At 39.1% G+C, this 20033-nt stretch overlaps 1 pseudogene; it reads left to right on the forward strand.

Annotated features, from left to right (window-relative positions):
* The first annotated feature begins 5708 nt into the window (after window positions 1-5708).
* LOC131826530 (ethanolamine kinase 1-like) overlaps window positions 5709-20033 on the forward strand; it is a 52907-nt pseudogene continuing 38582 nt past the window's right edge.

Raw genomic sequence — 20033 nt, forward strand, 5'->3', positions numbered from 1 at the left:
ATCTATGGAATTACAAGCAGATCTGATGGCAAGTATATGGTTTGAATTCCAGCCTTGAAAGGCTATTAGCAACAGTTGAATATGAAATTCCTTATAAAAAGTTCTAGCAAAGTAGATTTAAAAGAATTTTTATGGTCAATCGCTATTCTTGTTGTGCTTATGTAAGTAATTAGGTCAAGTCTGTTAAAACTAGACTCATTTTATAAGCAATTAGTGTCAATTTAGCTACCTTTGATGGAAATGAGAGTGATTTTGGAGAAAAAGATTCTTTCAATAATACACCTTTGTGGATGTTAGATCCTAGCTCTGATCAACTGTCTTTGAAAGTTTGCTGTTTGCCTATGAAACTGGGTTGGATCCTAAATTCCTCTGTTTTCCTTGAGTATCTGGCTGTGACTCTTCTAAGACGTCTAATTTTCTTTATTTAAAATCACAAAGAACTAAAACTCCTATGTTTCCTGAAGCCTTGCAAACTGAAAGTAAACAACTTGAGGTAAAGTTCAGAGAAATCACCACAATAGCTCATGTATAAATAATCATGCCTGCCTCTGTGGAATAATGAAAGGACCCATGAGTATATGATTAGTTGATCAGAGGGACAACAGAATGGACTCCCCCAAAATTATGTAACTCACCCCTCACCTGGACTGATTCTATGTGGCTGGCATGGCAAAATTGTTTCTTAAGAGCTGGAACATAGTGCACTCGGTGGGGTTAGCTATGGACTTGTGGAAGTAGGGGATGGTCCCATTTTCCTTTATGACTGGATTGGATGATGCACTTGGGGATCCCTTAATCTACAGGGACAAGCCCTCTCCCACCAAATAGCAATTCCTCATAATTAGTATATGATTATAGCTAGACATCAGGCAAAGAGGGCTTCTTCGTGGTTTTATCCTTTAGCCATATTTGTCCCAGAAACCACCTCTATTGATACAGAATGACAAGTAGAGGCTTTAGCCAAGCATGCAAGTGGCCATCTTTAAACAATCCGAGCTTGCAGTCACCCACGGGTTCAAAAATTTGTCCTCCAAAACCTCAGTATCTTGCTTGCAGCCCAATGAGGAACCTGTGCTCTCATTAAAACAGTGTTGCCTATATATTCCAAATTACTTTAAAAATGTAACTGAATCCATGAAAGATTTAAACAAACACATCCCTGCTATAGATGCCCTAGCTCTAGATCCTTTTAGCAGGGGGCTAAATTTTATTCCTTCCAGATGAAAACATGCCTTGCTAAAACATCATTATATTTCTTGCCCTTTTTATTTTTGGTTATTGTTTGACTTTTTCTGTTTCTGTTGGGACAAGAGCCTGTGCTACTCGCAGAAGTGTGGAGATGCCCTCACTGGGTTTCAAGAGAGACTCAAGAAATGAAGTTCTCCTACCCTGTCAAAGTCTTCCATTCCAAAATCCCTATGTCATCTCTGGTCATCAGGAAGTAGTTACTGAAGAAATGACCACTGTCCCTTTTCCTTCCATAGAAATAGAATGATGTTTTGATAGTGGGGATTTGAAAGAAGACCTCCATTTTTACCTCAGTCTATACTTTCTAATTCATTAATTTCTTCTCTTCAGTTTCTCTCTAAACTCAGGCAAAAAATCCTGAGGGCAAAGCACCCCATGATGGGAACCAAAACTACCCATCCCCCTCTGGTAAGCAATAAGGACTGGCTTAAGACAGCAAGATTGTTTTTAGTGGCAAGTGGCTCAACCTGGTCTGTTTGGGTCCCCCAAGAGTGGTGCTCTTGTTGATAAGGGGAAAAACTGTACTCTAAGCTGGCTGACCAAATCAGTAAGTGAATTCCAGCCCCCATCTCAAAGCCCTTCCAAGTTCTTCTTTCCTACCCCGTGTCCCCCACATGCCAAAAGTACCAAGTATGCGGAAGTAGAAAGGTAAAAATTCCCCTCCTGCTTGTGCTCAGGGCTCAGACCTTTGGAGAGCACTTTACACTGAGCCCACCAGTGTTAAATAAACCTCCCATCCTTCAAAGTCTCCGAGTACCGCTTGGTCCTTCCACCAGGATCCAGTCCAGGTTCCGTAACATTTGGTTCCCTGACTGGGAAACTGAATTGCACTGGCTCATTTTTGCCACAGGTTTGGGGAAATGGTGGGGCAGTGACAGAACAAGGGGTCGTAAGGGAGAAGGCACACCCTGCCTAATCTTCAGCAGTCTCCCACCCAGTCGCCTCAGGCTGGCTGCTTCGCTATTCCCATGAGACTCAAAGGACATTAGGCAGGTGAGAACCTGGTCCTGACGTCGGATGCTGGTAAAGCCTGGGACCCCAGGACCCAGTCAGGCCCACCCATGAGGGTCGAAGGGGAGACTGAACACCTCCCAGAGACCTCTTAGACGTCTCACAGATAGGGACTCCTGGAAAAGGGGGGTCCTTCAGGTCAGAAACCATCAAAAAGGGGGACAGGAAGGAATTTCCAAAAGGGATTCCACAGGTCAGGGCCTCCCAGGGCAAGCAGTTGGAGAGGAGGAACTGTAATAACTTCTGGAGTGAATGCGTGAGTGAATGTGCAGTTTGACCTGGCTTATGAGGAGGACTGTTTCTGTGGCTCCGCGGGCAGGCACCCTTATGTTCCCCAGAAACCTACAGAATCCCAGTGGGCCCTAACCTGTTTCTGTGGTGACCTCATGGGGTGTCAGGCAAACCCCTTCAGGGCACCAGTCCAGGGTTTATACGGACACCCTATGGCCAAGAGGCACACAAGTCTCCTCTGGAGGGCAGACAGGTGAACATCTGACGGTGTCTCCTTTGGAGGGACACCCACCCTTTGTTTGTCTTTATGCCAGTGGCAAATGGAGGGAACACACAGGGTGAATAAGAAAGCCCCTGCTCATCGTGGTAGAAGCTCTTCAAAACCCACGGTTGTAGACTGTATGCTCAAAAATTTTAAGAAGGGATTGTCAGGAGACTATGGGATCAAAACATCTCCTGGAAAATTAGATACATTATGTGAACTGGAATTGGCCACCTTTGTGGTCAACTGGCCCTCTGAGGAGCCCTAAGGCCTACCTACTGTCCAGGTCATTTACAAAATTATGGTTGGGACTCCTGGACACCCTGACCAGTCCCCATATATTGATTTTTGGCTTCAGATAGCCCAAACTCTGCCCCCATGGGTCTGATTCTGTGCTAATAGGAAGGACCAAAGTAGGATATCTGTAATCCAAGTCAAGAAGCCCAAAGGCTGTAAGGAAGCAAAGCCTTTAAGGGAGGCCCTGCCTGGGGGCATCAAGGACAGCAAGGGAAATGAGCTTTGCACAAGGATGAGCCCATCAAGAAGCAAGAACTGCAGTCTTCCTCTTACCTAAAGCTGAGTTGAAGGATAACAGTGCTTCTGCTTCTTCTAAGTGGCATGTGTGGGGAGAGAGCTGATTTAGTAGCTCTAGCAGCACACAGAAAACTTAATCCAGACAGAAACAGCATTTAAAATAACAGGAGTTCTCATCCTTACATTTAAGGGCAGGGGTGGTGCATCTGGGCATCTCAATCAGTTAAGCATGTGCCTTCCACTCAGGCCATGATCCCTAACATCCTTCAGGACAGGGATGTTAAGGAATATTCCCAATCAGCTGCCAAAACTCCCTTTGTTTCCAGAAAATTCCCTGTCTGGCCCTACATGGACTGCCTATGTCCCCATGTTGGTTGGAAAACAAGGCATCTGCTCCTCTGGAGTGGATGAGCTCCTGAACCGGGAACCCTTTCTTTGCCCTCTGGCAGCACTTTGTCTCTTCTGCCTCCCCACCCCCTTTCTCCTGTTTCTGCACCATCTTGGGTGCAGCCTGCATTACTGGCTTCTAGACCATCCTCAGTGCCTCAGGCAACATGGCACCTCCCTTCACTGTCAAGGAGCAAACAGAGCACCCCCTGGACCCTAACACCACCCACTCCAGATTTCCTCACGTGTCTCAGGTGAAAATTGACCATGGGGAGGATCCAGGTGGAGCATACTTCAGTGTTTAAGCTAAGTTTGTTGGTTTAATTAAGATAGACGTGTCTTTTAAGTTATCATCAGTAAATGTTAACATTTTAGTCTATCAAGGTTTACTGAAGATCAAATAACCTCATGTTATCTCTGTTGCAATTTGTTAGCAAAAAGATGACTACACTGATAGTTAATTGTCTTAAAGTTTTCTTGGGTAATTGTTAAGATAGCTTTCAAAGTCCTTAGTAAACTAAAACTTTAAAAGGTTTGCATGGATGATAAATGGCTTGAATTCACTGGACATCTAGGTCTCTTCCAAATAGAATAAAGTGCTAAGTCATTAACTACTGGACATAGGTTTGTGCTTTTGACTTCTTACTGCAAAGAACTAAGGATATTTAAATCTGTTGGTAAACATGTTTTATGCTTAATTGATTCATAAATTTGCCACCTAAAAAAATTCTGTTGTAACAGTTCACAATTGGTTAATACTTAGTTGTTACTGGAGACTAAGGTGTTGCTAAGAGTACAAAATTCTGCTAACTGTAACAAAGACTGATGAAAATAAGGTAAACAACTTCATGTGGAAAAGTAGGAGATATGTAAGAAAGATAAGGAATGGGAATGAATTTTTGTTGAAGGTAAAAGAAGGTAATTTTGTCCTAAATGAGATGGTTGTTTGAAAAGGAATGGCTTGGGACCAAATCTGAATGCAAAGGAAAGTTGTAGAAGGTTTATGGAGGGAAAACTTTGGAATGGAATTTTAGATATGGTCGGGATGGACCAAGTTGAAATGGTTGGATTTTTAAGTACATTGGTATAAGATGGAAAGTCTGCATTCTCTCTGTTCAAAAAGACAGAGTGTTCTCCAATTGTTGGTCTGCTCTTAATAAGAAAATGTAAATAGTTATTTTCTCTCTTACTGCCTAGAAAAACCAGTTTCTTTGTCTTGCCTTTATCAGGTCTTTAACATCCCTAATCCTATTTAGGTGTGTGCTTTAAAACTTTCTAAGGTTTTAACAAACTTCCTCAAGATTTGAATCATGAACAAAATCTTGTGGGCTACTTAGGCTTGCTTGTTTGGTATATAACATTCTGGTTCCGGCTACTGAAGTGTTACATATCACGGAATAACTGAGTTTCCTTGTCAATCATATCATAGTGAACTCTCCTATCAGATCATTAACAATGTCCATTTCTGAGTTTTTTTGTCATTTATGATTGCTATTATTGTCTTGCAAAATGAATTTCATCTTTAAGGAGATTCATATAAAGGACTTTTGGGACAATACAGGTACTCAGTATCTTCAAGATCAGAACTGAAATGAGTAAGAACTTCCAGAACTAAGTAAAAACTACATTCAAACTGAATAAGAATCAGTAACACGGGATTAAATGAACTAAAAAGACAATTATATTTTTGTGATTCATGTTTGAAAAACATTGCTGGTTCCTTAATGTTCACACTTCCTGATTAAGGAAATTTAAGATTTCTATGACTTACAGAAACACGATAAAATAATCACTTGTACACAAATTAAAGCATTCAACTTTTCTCTCTATCTGAACCCTCTGAAACTCAAAAGGTCTCAGTAAGTATTCCTTCTTCCATGGCAGTCCTAGTCATTTATATAAGCTCAATAAGAATCTGTTTTCCTTGTGACAGGACACCACTGGGAACATTGGTTATTTTACCAAGGCTTTGACTGGGATGTCATATTTGAGAAAGACCTGCATAGACTCAGATATGACCACACAGCTTTAAGGAATGGAGGTTGGCTTTATGAAATCTGGAACCGTAAAGCCCCTTGGAACTGTTGGCCTGGTACCTTGCTTAAAGAGTTCCCAGCATCCTTACCAGGTAAGTAAAGAATGTCACTTCCTGGCAGGTGCAGGACCCTCAGGATACCTTGGGGACCTCAGGAAGAGGAATCTTCCCAAATCTTAACAGGTTTTGCAGGCATGTCGGGATGGCAAGTACTTGGCTTGACTTCTGGCCTGGACTGGCTACTAACAGTTCAACCTAGAGATTCCTTATAAAGTTCCAGCAAAGCAGATTCTTTAAAAAATCTATATGATCATTCACTGTTCTTGATGAGCTTATGTAAAGGATTAAGCCAGATTTGTTAAAACTGAACTTGTTTTTCAAATAAATTAGTCCTGATTTGGGTATCTCTGGAAATGAGGGTTATTTTAGAGAGGAAATTTACATTTAAATAACCCACCTTTGTGGATGTCAAATTCTAGATTTAATTGTGTTTAAATGTTTGTTGTTTACCTAAGCTAGACAACTTAAGGTAAACTTCAAAGAAGTCGAACAATAGTTCATTTAGACAATCTTCTTGCCTTGCTTTTTACTCTGTGGGGACAATAATAACAGGACCCCATGGCACATGATTAAACAACTGGAAAATGGGATTGATTCCCCAACAATTGTTTAACTTATCACCTTGACCAATTCTATGTGGCTGGGATAATGAAATCATTCCCTAAAAGCCAGAGCATACCCCACTCCATGGGTTAAGTATGGACTTGTGCAGATAATGGATGGCCCCACTTTATGATTGGATTGGATAATGTACTTGGGAATACCATTAACCTCTTGATAAGTCTTCCCCCACTTGCCAGTGATTCCTTGTAGTTAGGATATTAATGCTTTACCCCAAAAAGATCTTTCTTAATGTTTCATTGCTCACAGTCATACTTATCCTAGACGCCACCTCTTTTGAGGTGTAGTTGCCAACAAAGGCTTTAGATAAGCACATAACAGCCCTCCTGATTTAGAGCCTCAAAGCTCTTTATGGGACAGTCCCTGATTGTAATGACTTCACATCAGGTCCAGAGTGTCTTAGAGACCAAAGGCCACCAATGGATGATGGAGGCTGACTTATTAAATACCAGTCTATGCTTATATATATATGCCTGAAATAATCCCTAAAACCTGTCAAACTTTAATTCCTTCTGCCTTTATGCCTGGACCTGAACATCGTACTTCTATAGAGCATGACTGCTGGAGGTCATTGATCTTGTTTATTCTAGTCAACCGGATTTAAAGGATTGCCACAGCTATAATTCACATCCAAGGCTCCATGGAAGGACACCCCCTGTAATAAGCAGGCTTAGAATGGAAACTTAGAACTGCCCCAAGTTGCCTGAAAGTCCTGGGAAAAACTCTTAAAGCATATCTTCTGAGAAGCTTTAGGAAGGACCCCCTCAAACCACAGTGGACAGGGTCCTACACTGTTGTTCTAACCAGCCCTACTGCCCTCAAGGTCTCAGGCATTATCCAGTAGGTCCACCACTTTAGAGTAAAGAAGTTTCACCAGTTGGATGAATCACACCAGTGGGAAGCCCAACCAGACTTTAGGGACCTGCTCTGGCTCCACCTTCTGTGAGACGCCACCAACTGATGGACATCTGTTTGCTGTGGTCCCTGGCTATCATCAGCATGATATCCCTCACCTCAGGAGTCTGACTTTATGTTGTTGTCCCTTCTGATTGGACTTCCTCCCAGAAACTTCTTATTGTAATTGCTTATCGGGCAACTTTAGGAACCTTAGGATGGATTGCTAAGTTCATAGAAAACACTGTTATGAGGTGAGCTGCCCAGATATTAGCCTTGCAGGGCTATCGGCCCATAGTAGATGATAGTGATACTCTCTAAACTAGGTGTTTAAAGGAGCATCAAAGGGGGGAATGATAAGGGAAAAACTGTACTGTAAGTTGGCTGACCAAACCAGCAAGGGAATTCCAGTCCCTGTCTCAAAGCCCTTCTGGGTTCTTCTTTCCTACCCCGTGTCCCTCACACACCAAAAGTACCAAATATGCAGAAGTAGAAGGGACTAAATTCCCCTCCCTTCTTGTGCTCAGGGCTCAGCCCTTTGGAGAGTACTCTTCACTGAGCCTGCTGGTGTTAAATAAACCTCTGATCCTCCAAAGTCTCCAAGCGCTGCTTGCTTCTTCCATCAGGATCCAGTCCAGGTTCTGTAACATTGTAACCCTGAGCCATGGTTACACAATGATGGCTAATAACAATTATTGCTCATAAAAGAATGTGCTACAGAAATACATGGATTTTTGAAAGGACAAGTCAATATTAAGAAAGCAAAATTTTTAAAACAAAGTTTTGGAAAGACACTATGGATAAACTTTCTGTACCTTTAAGAATTTTAAGTTGGAGTGAAGACACTGAATAAATTTTCAATTATTTCCTAGAACAAATAGGTGATTCTTTGTGGAAAAAAACAAGCACATAAACAACCATGTCATCTCCTCGGTTTTATTCTATGTGTTATCTCTCCTGATCAGATGGGGGCCCCCAAATGTGGAAGCTGGTGGTGGTGGCCACTGAATGGATTAACCCAAGGTAGAGCAAAAGAGGTAGATGCTTACTGAATACACCACAAAGGAGATGGAGTGTGGGGGGGAGGGGAGGACAGGACAGCAGAGGAGAGACTGTTTGTAACAAGGCAGTGGGCAGGGGCTACATTAAAAGCTAGAAGGTAAGGAGGAGGTATGGGGCCATATGGAATTTTCCTTTTTTTTTTTTTTTTTTTTTTTTTGTAACTGTGCCTTGTTGTATATTAGTTAGTTAGAGCCTCTGGATATTTTGGATTAGTTAGAGCCTCTGGATATTTTGGATTAGTTAGAGCCTCTGGATATTTTGAGGTGGGTCGCCTGGTGGCCTGTCTGTACTCAGCTAGGGGGTCGCTATGGGCCCTTTTGCCTTGATCAAGTTTCTGTTACTCAAGCCTGTTGTCTAAAAGTGGCCTCTACATCTAGACCAATTTAAGCTCTTAATTTGATTTTGACATTCACTGTTTGTGATGTTTATTTTTCTACTTGTTTAGCAATTGCAGTATTAGGTACAATAAAATCAACTAAAGACACAGGAAATATAATTTCCATTCTGTGTATATATGAAATCTGTTAGTTTTCTGCTTCACTTTTTTTTTGGCATATTTTTAAAATGCAGTCTCCCTCACAGGAGTCCCCTTGGGGCTAGAATACACAGTGATGTATGGCCTTCTCAGTTGGTGTTTTGAACATGACTACCAAGCCAACCTTCAGAAATTTTTGTCAATGTAAGTCAATTCTATGTTAAAAAGAATAGCAAGTTCAATCCCTTCCATGGTTATAATGGAGGAAAGTTTAAAAAAGAGAGTAGAAAAATGGTTGTCTCCCTGACACAAATAGAAGAAAACCCTCTTTGACCTCTTCTTTGAGCGTCCTCTCAAAATAGCCTTAAATTTTACACAAAGTTGCAAGAATCCATCTAAGGACTGTAATCCCTGAGAGGAGTCATTGTTTCTTCTTAAGAAGTTCGGAAAGATGGTTGAATTTCAACTGTGGGTTGCACCCATTCTCTTCACCCTTGAAGGCTATGTGTTGGAATTTGCCCATGAACCTAAGGCTGCTCTGTTAGAGCACCTGGGCTAAAGGCAGGAGGTCTTCTCCAGTGATTTCAAATTTTCTACATACTTTGTCTACTGAAGTTTGTGATAACCAAAGATACCATCCTGGTAACAAAGAGTTTATTACTGTGTATACATGTGAAGCCCAGCTCCTGTGGCCTTGGAGAACAGCTTAACATCACTAAATTCAGTTTCCTTCTCTATAAAATGAGGATAATATTACTTATTTCATAAAGCTGAAAAATTAAAGGACATAATGCCTGAGAAGCACTGAACATAAAGTATAGTAAATACTCAATTTATATATTAGCTCTTATAATTAATGAGGCTCAGAATGAGAAGATATTTCTTTCTGTCATATGTACGGAACTCAATGCTATTTTATGTTTTAAGGGCAGAGAACCTATTTTAGTCTTCAGTGGTTCAACAAAATAAATGTTCAAAGAATTGAAAACTACTTCTCTCAGAAGTCTCACTTCTTATACTGTGGAATTCATTTTCAAAGAGACTTAAGACCCTGCCAATGAGTATGTTTGTCACAGTATTGATGTGGTTCAGAGTTGTGGGTTTGGAGCCGATGGCCAAGAAAGAATTCTTGAGGTATCTTTGGTGCAAAAAGGTGGTTTTATTAAAGTACAATGACAGGACCAGTAGGCAGCCAGATCTGCATTCTAAGTGTGTGGGGTGACTTATTATATAAGATTTTCTATCCTATAGAGGGGAGGGTGACATTAGGGTCCCAGAAGACTGAGTCTATAGATTTCTGAGTCTATAGCCAAGTTTGGCTATTGATAAAATTGCCTTTTTCTTGCAAATCATTAAGACAGTTGCAAACTGATGGGGACTACCACCCTGCCTGACTGGGATCTCTGTCAGTTAACGATTTGTTTCTCCCTTTCCCTTGTTCTAGGGCAGCTGGAGTGCCTGAGGAACAACACACAAATTCCCCCCTGGGGAGGGCATGGCCATCTGGGGTGTTAGCTTGTGCTTCCCAGTCAGCTTGCCTTGGGCTCCCTCATCATTATCATTTTGTTTTTAATTCTCTAGAGATTGTTAATACAAAACACTGCATTTCAGAAACTTTATTGTTGAGATGATCAGTGGGATTATGAAAGAACAGTCACCAAATTACAAAAAGTTCAAGGTGCACCTGAGTGGCTCAGTTGGTTAAGAAGCTGACTCTTGATTTCAGCTCAGGTCATGATCTTCAGATCTCAAGATCCAGCCATGTACTGGGCTCTGCGCTCAGTGGGTAGTCTGTTCAAGATTCTCTGTCCCTCTCTCTCTGACTCTCCCCCGGCTCATACACACATGTTCTCATTCTCTCAAATAAATAAATCTTTTTTTAAAAAGTTTAAGATAAACAACTAGAATTTTTCTTTCCTTTTTCTTCTAACATAAATTTCAAACTTCTAGACATTCTCTTTAAATGTCTGTTCTGTTAATAAAATGAGCTTTTATTTTTTTTTAAAGATTTTATTTATTTATTTGACAGAGAGAAATTACAAGTACACTGAGAGGCAGGCAGAGAGAGAGAGAGAAGGAAGCAGGCTCCCTGCCGAGCAGAGAGCCCGATGTGGGACTCGATCCCAGGACCCTGAGATCATGACCTGAGCCGAAGGCAGCGGCTTAACCCACTGAGCCACCCAGGCGCCCCAATAAAATGAGCTTTTAGATAGCCAGAGTGTTCCTCATCCCATAAAAAGTAAATAAATTTTAGTAAAAATGAAAAACTAGTTTGCTGCTCAGAGTAATTTACATATTAATTGACAATTGTATTAAGCCTTTTGCCATCATTCGTGCTACAAAGTATTCCTTAATTCAAGGCACATAATAATCACAATACTTTACAATAATTATTCAGTTTTAATAGGGAATAAATCATGTGTATGTTTCTGAACTTGTGTCTTTGGAACTAAGCCATATCAGTAGTGAAGCTATGCAAGATGGTCTCAGCTCAGCATCAGCAAGGCACCAACTGAGTAGAGCGGCTTTAGAAAGAGACTCGGACAAGTGAGCTCATTTCCCTCTTTTCTCCAGTGTCACTCCCGGAGTCCCAAGCTTGTCTAATTGCAAAGGTAACTCACCCCTGAATCCTACCATTCACTTGTAATTAAGCTCAATCTCCTATTTGACCCAGCTTCCTTTCATTTTCTCAATCCAATTAATTTTTATTTTTATATGATGTCTCCATCTCTTGCTTTCCCAATCCCTCTCCCACTTTGTTCTGTACTTCCCACTCTCCATGGCAAGGCCCTCATTTCCCTTGCATTTAAATTCTCTTCAAAAGGCCCCAAAGAACCAGTTTTCCCTGCCTCATTCTTAAATTTGCATAGAGATCCCTGGGCCACAGAACTCAGAGGTAGGGGTATCCATAATCCAAGTTCTTGCAGAGTCACTAAAGTATGTGCTATATGAGAATGAGGATCCCTCTGTTTTACAGATAATTTTCAGGAAAGACTTTATAACAACGTCAGTACCAAATTGCTGTTTTGGAATGTGTTGGTTGAAATCAACATATCTCTGCCATCAGAGATCTCGGTTCTGATCCTGATGTGGCCATTGCTTATTTTGTTTCTGCTCATGAGTTGCCTTGTTTGTAAGGTAAGGAAACTAGAGTCTATGGTCTCTTTCAGCCTTAAAATACCATGCCCAAAGGTTAGAATTTATGGATCAGCTATAAATCCAAGTGATTTTAATGTTTTAAATATTATTCAAGCCCTGTTAAATTTCTAGGAGGCTTTATTCTTTTATTAATCCCATCTCTGCCTGTATCAATTATGGAAAAGTCATGCCTACATTGGATGTATAATTTCATTATGCCTTTTTAGAAGCATGTTTCTCCTGCACAAATCAAAGCATACAATAGATGGTCTGAAGGCTTAAGCACAAACTGTAGTCATTTCATAAACTTTTGAAAGAATTGTGCTCTGACATGATAAAGCACAGCTATTCCAAAAATCTTAAAGCAAGACAGCCCATTTCCTTAGTCTATTTGTTGTGAAACTGGTAGTCAGTTAAAGTAGGAAAGCATGAAGATTGATTTAGGTGTATCCCAGGCCAGTAGTTTGCTAAGTGTGGTCAATAATCAACCAACCCATTCTTCTAAATGTCTCCAAGCAGTATATTTATGAGCATCTGCCAGCAAGCAAAACCAGAGTTAAATTGTATCTCCTAGCAAAAATGTATGGTGTGCCTGGGTGGCTCAGTCATTAAGCATCTGCCTTTGGCTCAGGTCATGAACCCAGGGGTCTGTGATCAAACCCGGCACTGGGCTCCCTGCTCAGTGGGAAGCCTGGTTCTCCCCCCTCTGCCTGCAGCTCCCCGTGCTGTCTCTCTCAAATAAATAAATAAATAAAGTCTCACAATAAAATATGACTTACCATTTGCAGTCAGTACTACTGGAAAATTATATCTGACATTCAGATGAAATAAGATCCTCGGTTGAGTAAAAAGGTAATTAACATGCAAAGAAGAAAATCTGTATAAGAGATGTATATATTTTTTTGTTTGGAGTAATGAGATCTTATGGTTCTTAGGTGAGATTAATAATTCATATTTGCATCTCTAACTAGAGTGTGTTTTCTAGACTGTCCTAGCTTTAAGGAAACATCTCCTGCTCCAGAGAAACAGGTTTGTGGCAAGAAAATACAATTGCCTGATATTGAGTTACTTTAGGGAAACCTGTGATCTTCATCTCACTTTCTTGAGCTATTAAGTGATTTGATAGCATGAAAAAGTGCTATAAGAACTGAAAAGTATATGGCAGAACAAACAATATAGTTACTTAAAGAATGGGCTTTCTTGTTTTGTATGTCCTCCTTAATCTGACATTATTACTGTGAATAAAGAAGTCTTCAGATATAAATAAAATCTTCATGATATTAAAATATTAAATATAAAGAAAAAAGACAAATTTTTGCTGCTTCAAAAATTTTTATTTTAAATTGCAATTTTACTTTTCTTTGATAAGTAGCCCTGTAAAATTCTCAAAGTAATTTCAGATACATTCAGTACTAGGGAGATTATAATATATTTGACAGTTATTCTGAAGAAGTCAAGGTTCTTGACCTTTCAGTTTTTTTAATTCATTTATATGTGGTCTGAAATGGTCTTTTCAGAGTACAACATTGATTAAAAATAATCAAAGTGTAAAGATTCAATTCCATCCTTTCACATCAAGAGCTACAGCATTCTCATTTGTAAAATTAGATCATTCACCCAACAAGATCTATTTTGCCTGTATTGCATGTACCATCTTGAGTACAGTGTAAGAAGGTGTTCATTAACTTGCCCTTTCAAATATTTAATTTCCTGAGCAGAGAAGGATTCTACATTGTATCCTCCAAGGACACAATAAGAATAGATGTGTACAATAAATAGATAAATAAGTAATAAGAAGCCCTCAGATACATTTACAAGTTACATACAAGCAAAGCTTTCTGAGTAGTTAGAAGATTGCCTATGATCATAGTCCTGCTGTAGCAAATAGACAATAGTCCCTATTGGCCAAAATGTCATACCACTTATTTGGCTCTTGGGGAATTCTACTCATGTTGCTCTTTGAAGCAGCTTCTCTTGAGAAACCCACTTCATGGCCTCAATGCACAAGAGTAGCTCTTCCTCCAAGAAGTCTGGCCTTGAAAGAAGATGAGGGATTAAAGCCAATATGAAAATCATATTTAAAAAAAGGCTCATTTTGAGGGCTACATATGCTATTTTATGAAATACCACTTTGTCAAAATCCTCTAAGAGGAACTAATACCTAAAATTATTCTTCTGGGCCACTGCATGAGGACACCTGAGTGAATGGGTTTGTGGGTGCCAAACCCAGCCCCACATTCCCCTTAGTGATGATTGATGAGTTATGAGGCCCAGTCTGTACAAACAGGCAACTTTTTTTCTAATTTACACAAAGTAATGACATGAGCTACTCAGACCTTGTTTATTGTGGACTAAACAATAAATTCCACAAGCCTAACAGATTCCATATAGTACAACGCCAACTCCAAGTGGAAAACAATATAGGCCATAACTCTTTCAAGGAAATAGAGTTCGTGGATGAGGTCATTTTGTGTTTCCTACCCAAAGACAGAAAAGAAATATGACAAGTGTATTGAGTACATGAATGTGCTTATGAGACATGTTAAGCTCCTGTCCTTTGTTCTGGGCTTTTTTTGGTCCAGTGAATGAGAATTCACAACTGGAGTCATCAAACAAAAGTTAGAACACACCCTTATTTACATGTCGCTATAAACTTGTAGGATGCCATGTTTTAATGTATCAAACCAGTGTAAAACTAACAAATTTTTGTTATTTCCTGTTGTTGTTGTTTTTTAAAAATAGCCATCCTAATGGGTATGAGGTGATATCTTACTGTGGTTTTGATTTGCATTCCCTAATGATTATTGATGCTGAAGCTCTGTTCATAGGCTTATTGTCCATTTGTATATCATCTTTGGAGCAATATCTATTCAAGTTCTTTGTCCATATTTTTTTATTCAGGTTATTTTTTATTCTTGTTGAGTTGTGAGAATTTTTATATATTCCGGATATTAAGCCCTTATCAGATTCATGATTTGAAAATATTTTCTCTCATTCTGTTGCTTTTGCACAATTATATCCTTTGATGCACAGAAGTTTTTAGATTTGATACGGTCACATTTGTCCACTTTTGCTTTTGTTGTCTGTGCTTTTTGGTATCATATCCAAAAAATCATTGCCAAACTCATATCATAAAGGTTTTCCCTTGTTTTCTTCTAAGAGTTTTATAGTTTCAGGTCCTACATTTAGCTCTGTACTCCATTTGAGGTAATTTTTGTATATAGTGTCAGTCCAGTTCCATCCTTTCACATTGGGTAACAAGTGTTCATGAACATAAGGAGAAATAGAACCCTGTGCACTATCAGTGAAATCTTAAAATGGTATAGCCACTATGGAGAATAATATGGAAATTCCTCAAAGGAATGAAAAAATAGAATTACCATATGATCCAACAGTTCCACTTCTGGGGTTGTAGCCAGAAGAATTGAAAGTAGAGTGTCAAAGAGATACTCTCACATTTGTGTTTACAGCAGCTTTATTCACAATAGCTCAGAGGTAGAAGCAACCTAAGCGTCCACCAACAGATGAATAGATAAACGAAATGTGTTGTATACATACGATGGAATATATTCAGCCTTAAAGAAGAAGAAATACTGACACATGCTACAACATGGATAAACCTTGAGGACATGATTCTAAATGAAGTAAGTCAGTTACAAAAAGACAAATATTGTATGATTCCACTTATATGAGTTATCTAAAGTAGTCATATTCATTGAGACATAAAATAGAGTGGAGGTTGCCAAGGACTGAGGGAAGGAAGGAGCAATAGGGATTTTTTGTTTAATGAGTATAGAGTTTCAGTTTTGTAGGCTTTTCTGAAGATCTGTTTCACAACAATGTGAATAAATCTAGCATAACTGAGCTGTATATTTAAAAATGGTTAAGATAATAAATTTTACATTATGTGTTTTTAATACAATTAAAATTAAATATATATATTTATACATGATATAAATATACACAGTTGTATAACATAGCTGCTCAAAGTTACTTTGAAAGGTTCAAAACAATACTTTTACCAAAGTGTAGCATTTTATGATTTTTGAAATGAGAGAGTAAGATTTAGAAAATGCAGTGAGGGATAAATAGAAAACTGTCATTTTACAAGATCTAAAAACTTAATTTTTTTTTGCATTTTTTGAATTTCAGATCCTAAGCTGCCATAGATATTGGATTACTAACAAAGTAATAAAATGATGTTAATGATATGTGACAGTTTTAGAGGTAGCTTTTAAAAAAGATCTTATTTTCCAGAGATCATATTAAACATTCAATAATTATCTTACTAGGTTACTTCATAAGAGAATAAAACAAAATTATTCCAGCTCTTAGGAATGGTCAGGTTAATTTTCCTCATTCAAAATTATAGATACTGGGGGAGGAGTCAAGATGGCGGAGAAGTAGCAGGCTGAGACTACTTCAGCTAGCCGGAGATCAGCTAGATAGCTTATCTAAAGATTGCAAACACCTGAAAATCCATCGGCAGATCGAAGAGAAGAAGAACAGCAATTCTGGAAACAGAAAAACAACCACTTTCTGAAAGCATATTTTCCTGGGGTTGTTGCCACCCTTTTAGTATTTTACTTGCCACTTCATATACTCTTATCTGGACAAAATGACGAGACGGAAAAATTCAATGCAAAAAAAAAGAACAAGAGGCAGTACCGAAGGCTAGGGACCTAATCAATACAGACATCAGTAATATGTCAGATCTAGAGTTCAGAATGACAATTCTCAAGGTTCTAGCCGGGCTCGAAAAAGGCATGGAAGATATGAGAGAAACCCTTTCGAGAGATATAAAAGCCCTTTCTGGAGAAATAAAAGAACTAAAATCTAACCAAGTTGAAATCAAAAGAGCTATTAATGAGGTGCAATCAAAAATGGAGGCTCTCACTGCTAGGATAAATGAGGCAGAAGAAAGAATTAGTGATATAGAAGACCAAATGACAGAGAATAAAGAAGCTGAGCAAAAGAGGGACAAACAGCTACTGGACCACGAGGGGAGAATTCGAGAGATAAGTGACACCATAAGACGAAACAACATTAGAATAATTGGGATTCCAGAAGAAGAAGAAAGAGAGAGGGGAGCAGAAGGTATACTGGAGAGAATTATTGGGGAGAATTTCCCCAATATGGCAAAGGGAACGAGCATCAAAATTCAGGAGGTTCAGAGAACGCCCCTCAAAATCAATAAGAATAGGCCCACACCCCGTCACCTAATAGTAAAATTTACAAGTCTCAGTGACAAAGAGAAAATCCTGAAAGCAGCCCGGGAAAAGAAGTCTGTAACATACAATGGTAAAAATATTAGATTGGCAGCTGACTTATCCACAGAGACCTGGCAGGCCAGAAAGAGCTGGCATGATATTTTCAGAGCACTAAATGAGAAAAACATGCAGCCAAGAATACTATATCCAGCTAGGCTATCATTGAAAATAGAAGGAGAGATTAAAAGCTTCCAGGACAAACAACAACTGAAAGAATTTGCAAACACCAAACCAGCTCTACAGGAAATCTTGAAAGGGGTCCTCTAAGCAAAGAGAGAGCCTACAAGTGGTAGATCAGAAAGGAACAGAGACCATATACAGTAACAGTCACCTAACAGGCAATACAATGGCCCTAAATTCATATCTCTAAATAGTTACCCTGAATGTTAATGGGCTAAATGCCCCTGTCAAAAGACACAGGGTATCAGAATGGATAAAAAAACAAAACCCATCTATATGTTGCCTCCAGGAGACTCATTTTAAGCCCGAAGACACCTCCAGATTTAAAGTGAGGGGGTGGAAAAGAATTTACCATGCTAATGGACATCAGAAGAAAGCAGGAGTGGCAATCCTTATATCAGATCAATTAGATTTTAAGCCAAAAGCTATAATAAGAGATGAGGAAGGACACTATATCATACTCAAAGGGTCTGTCCAACAAGAAGATTTAACAATTTTAAATATCTATGCCCCCAACATGGGAGCAGCCAACTATATAAACCAATTAATAACAAAATCAAAGAAACACATCAACAATAATACAATAATAGTAGGGGACTTTAACACTCCCCTCACTGAAATGGACAGATCATCCACGCAAAAGATCAGCAAGGAAATAAAGGCCTTAAACGACACACTGGACCAGATGGACATCACAGATCTATTCAGAACATTTCATCCCAAAGCAACAGAATACACATTCTTCTCTAGTGCACATGGAACATTCTCCAAAATAGATCACATCCTCGGTCCTAAATCAGGACTCAACCGGTATCAAAAGATTGGGATCATTCCCTGCATATTTTCAGACCACAGTTCTCTAAAGCTAGAACTCAACCACAAAAGGAAGTTTGAAAAGAACCCAAATACATGGAGACTAAACAGCATCCTTCTAAAGAATGAATGGGTCAACCGGGAAATTAAAGAAGAATTGAAAAAAATCATGGAAACAAATGATAATGAAAATACAATGGTTCAAAATCTGTGGGACACAACAAAGGCAGTCCTGAGAGGAAAATATATAGCGGTACAAGCCTTTCTCAAGAAACAAGAAAGGTCTCAGGTACACAACCTAACCCTACACCTAAAGGAGCTGGAGAAAGAACAAGAAAGAAACCCTAAGCCCAGCAGGAGAAGAGAAATCATAAAGATCAGAGCAGAAATCAATGAAATAGAAACCAAAAAAACAATAGAACAAATCAACGAAACTAGGAGCTGGTTCTTTGAAAGAATTAATAAAATTGATAAACCCCTGGCCCGACTTATCAAAAAGAAAAGAGAAAGGACCCAAATAAATAAAATCATGAATGAAAGAGGAGAGATCACAACTAACACCAAAGAAATACAAACTATTATAAGAACATACTATGAGCAACTCTACGCCAATAAATTTGACAATCTGGAAGGAACGGATGCATTCCTAGAAACATATAAACTACCACAACTGAACCAGGAAGAAATAGAAAGCCTGAACAGACCCATAACCAGTAAGGAGATTGAAACAGTCATTGAAAATCTCCAAACAAACAAAAGCCCAGGGCCAGACGGCTTCCCGGGGGAATTCTACCAAACATTTAAAGAAGAACTAATTCCTATTCTCCTGAAACTGTTCCAAAAAATAGAAATGGAAGGAAAACTTCCAAACTCATTTTATGAGGCCAGCATCACCTTGATCCCAAAACCAGACAAGGATCCCACCAAAAAAGAGAGCTATAGACCAATATCCTTGATGAACACAGATGCGAAAATACTCAACAAAATACTAGCCAATAGGTTTCAACAGTACATTAAAAATATTATTCACCATGACCAAGTGGGATTTATTCCAGGGCTGCAGGGTTGGTTCAACTTCCGCAAATCAGTCAATGTGATACAACACATCAATTAAAGAAAGAACAAGAACCATATGATACTCTCAATACATGCTGAAAAAGCATTTGACAAAGTACAGCATCCCTTCCTGATCAAAACTCTTCAAAGTGTAGGGATAGAGGGCACATACCTCAATATCATCAAAGCCATCTATGAAAAACCCACCGCAAATATCATTCTCAATGGAGAAAAACTGAAAGCTTTTCCGCTAAGGTCAGGAACACGGCAGGGATGTCCATTATCACCACTGCTATTCAACATCGTACTAGAGGTCCTAGCCTCAGCAATCAGACAACAAAAGGAAATTAAAGGCATCCAAATCGGCAAAGAAGAAGTCAAATTATCACTCTTCGCAGATGATATGATACTATATGTGGAAAACCCAAAAGACTCCACTCCAAAACTGCTAGAACTTATACAGGAATTCAGTAAAGTGTCAGGATATAAAATCAATGCACAGAAATCAGTTGCATTTCTCTACACCAACAGCAAGACAGAAGAAAGGGAAATTAAGGAGTCAATCCCATTTACAATTGCACCCAAAACCATAAGATACCTAGGAATAAACCTAACCAAAGAGACACAGAATCTATACTCAGAAAACTATAAAGTACTCATGAAAGAAATTGAGGAAGACACAAAGAAATGGAAAAATGTTCCATGCTCCTGGATTGGAAGAATAAATATTGTGAAAATGTCTATGCTACCTAAAGC

The sequence above is a fragment of the Mustela lutreola genome, chromosome 1 (genome assembly GCF_030435805.1).
Source record: "Mustela lutreola isolate mMusLut2 chromosome 1, mMusLut2.pri, whole genome shotgun sequence".
In the NCBI taxonomy this organism is placed as follows: domain Eukaryota; kingdom Metazoa; phylum Chordata; class Mammalia; order Carnivora; family Mustelidae; genus Mustela; species Mustela lutreola.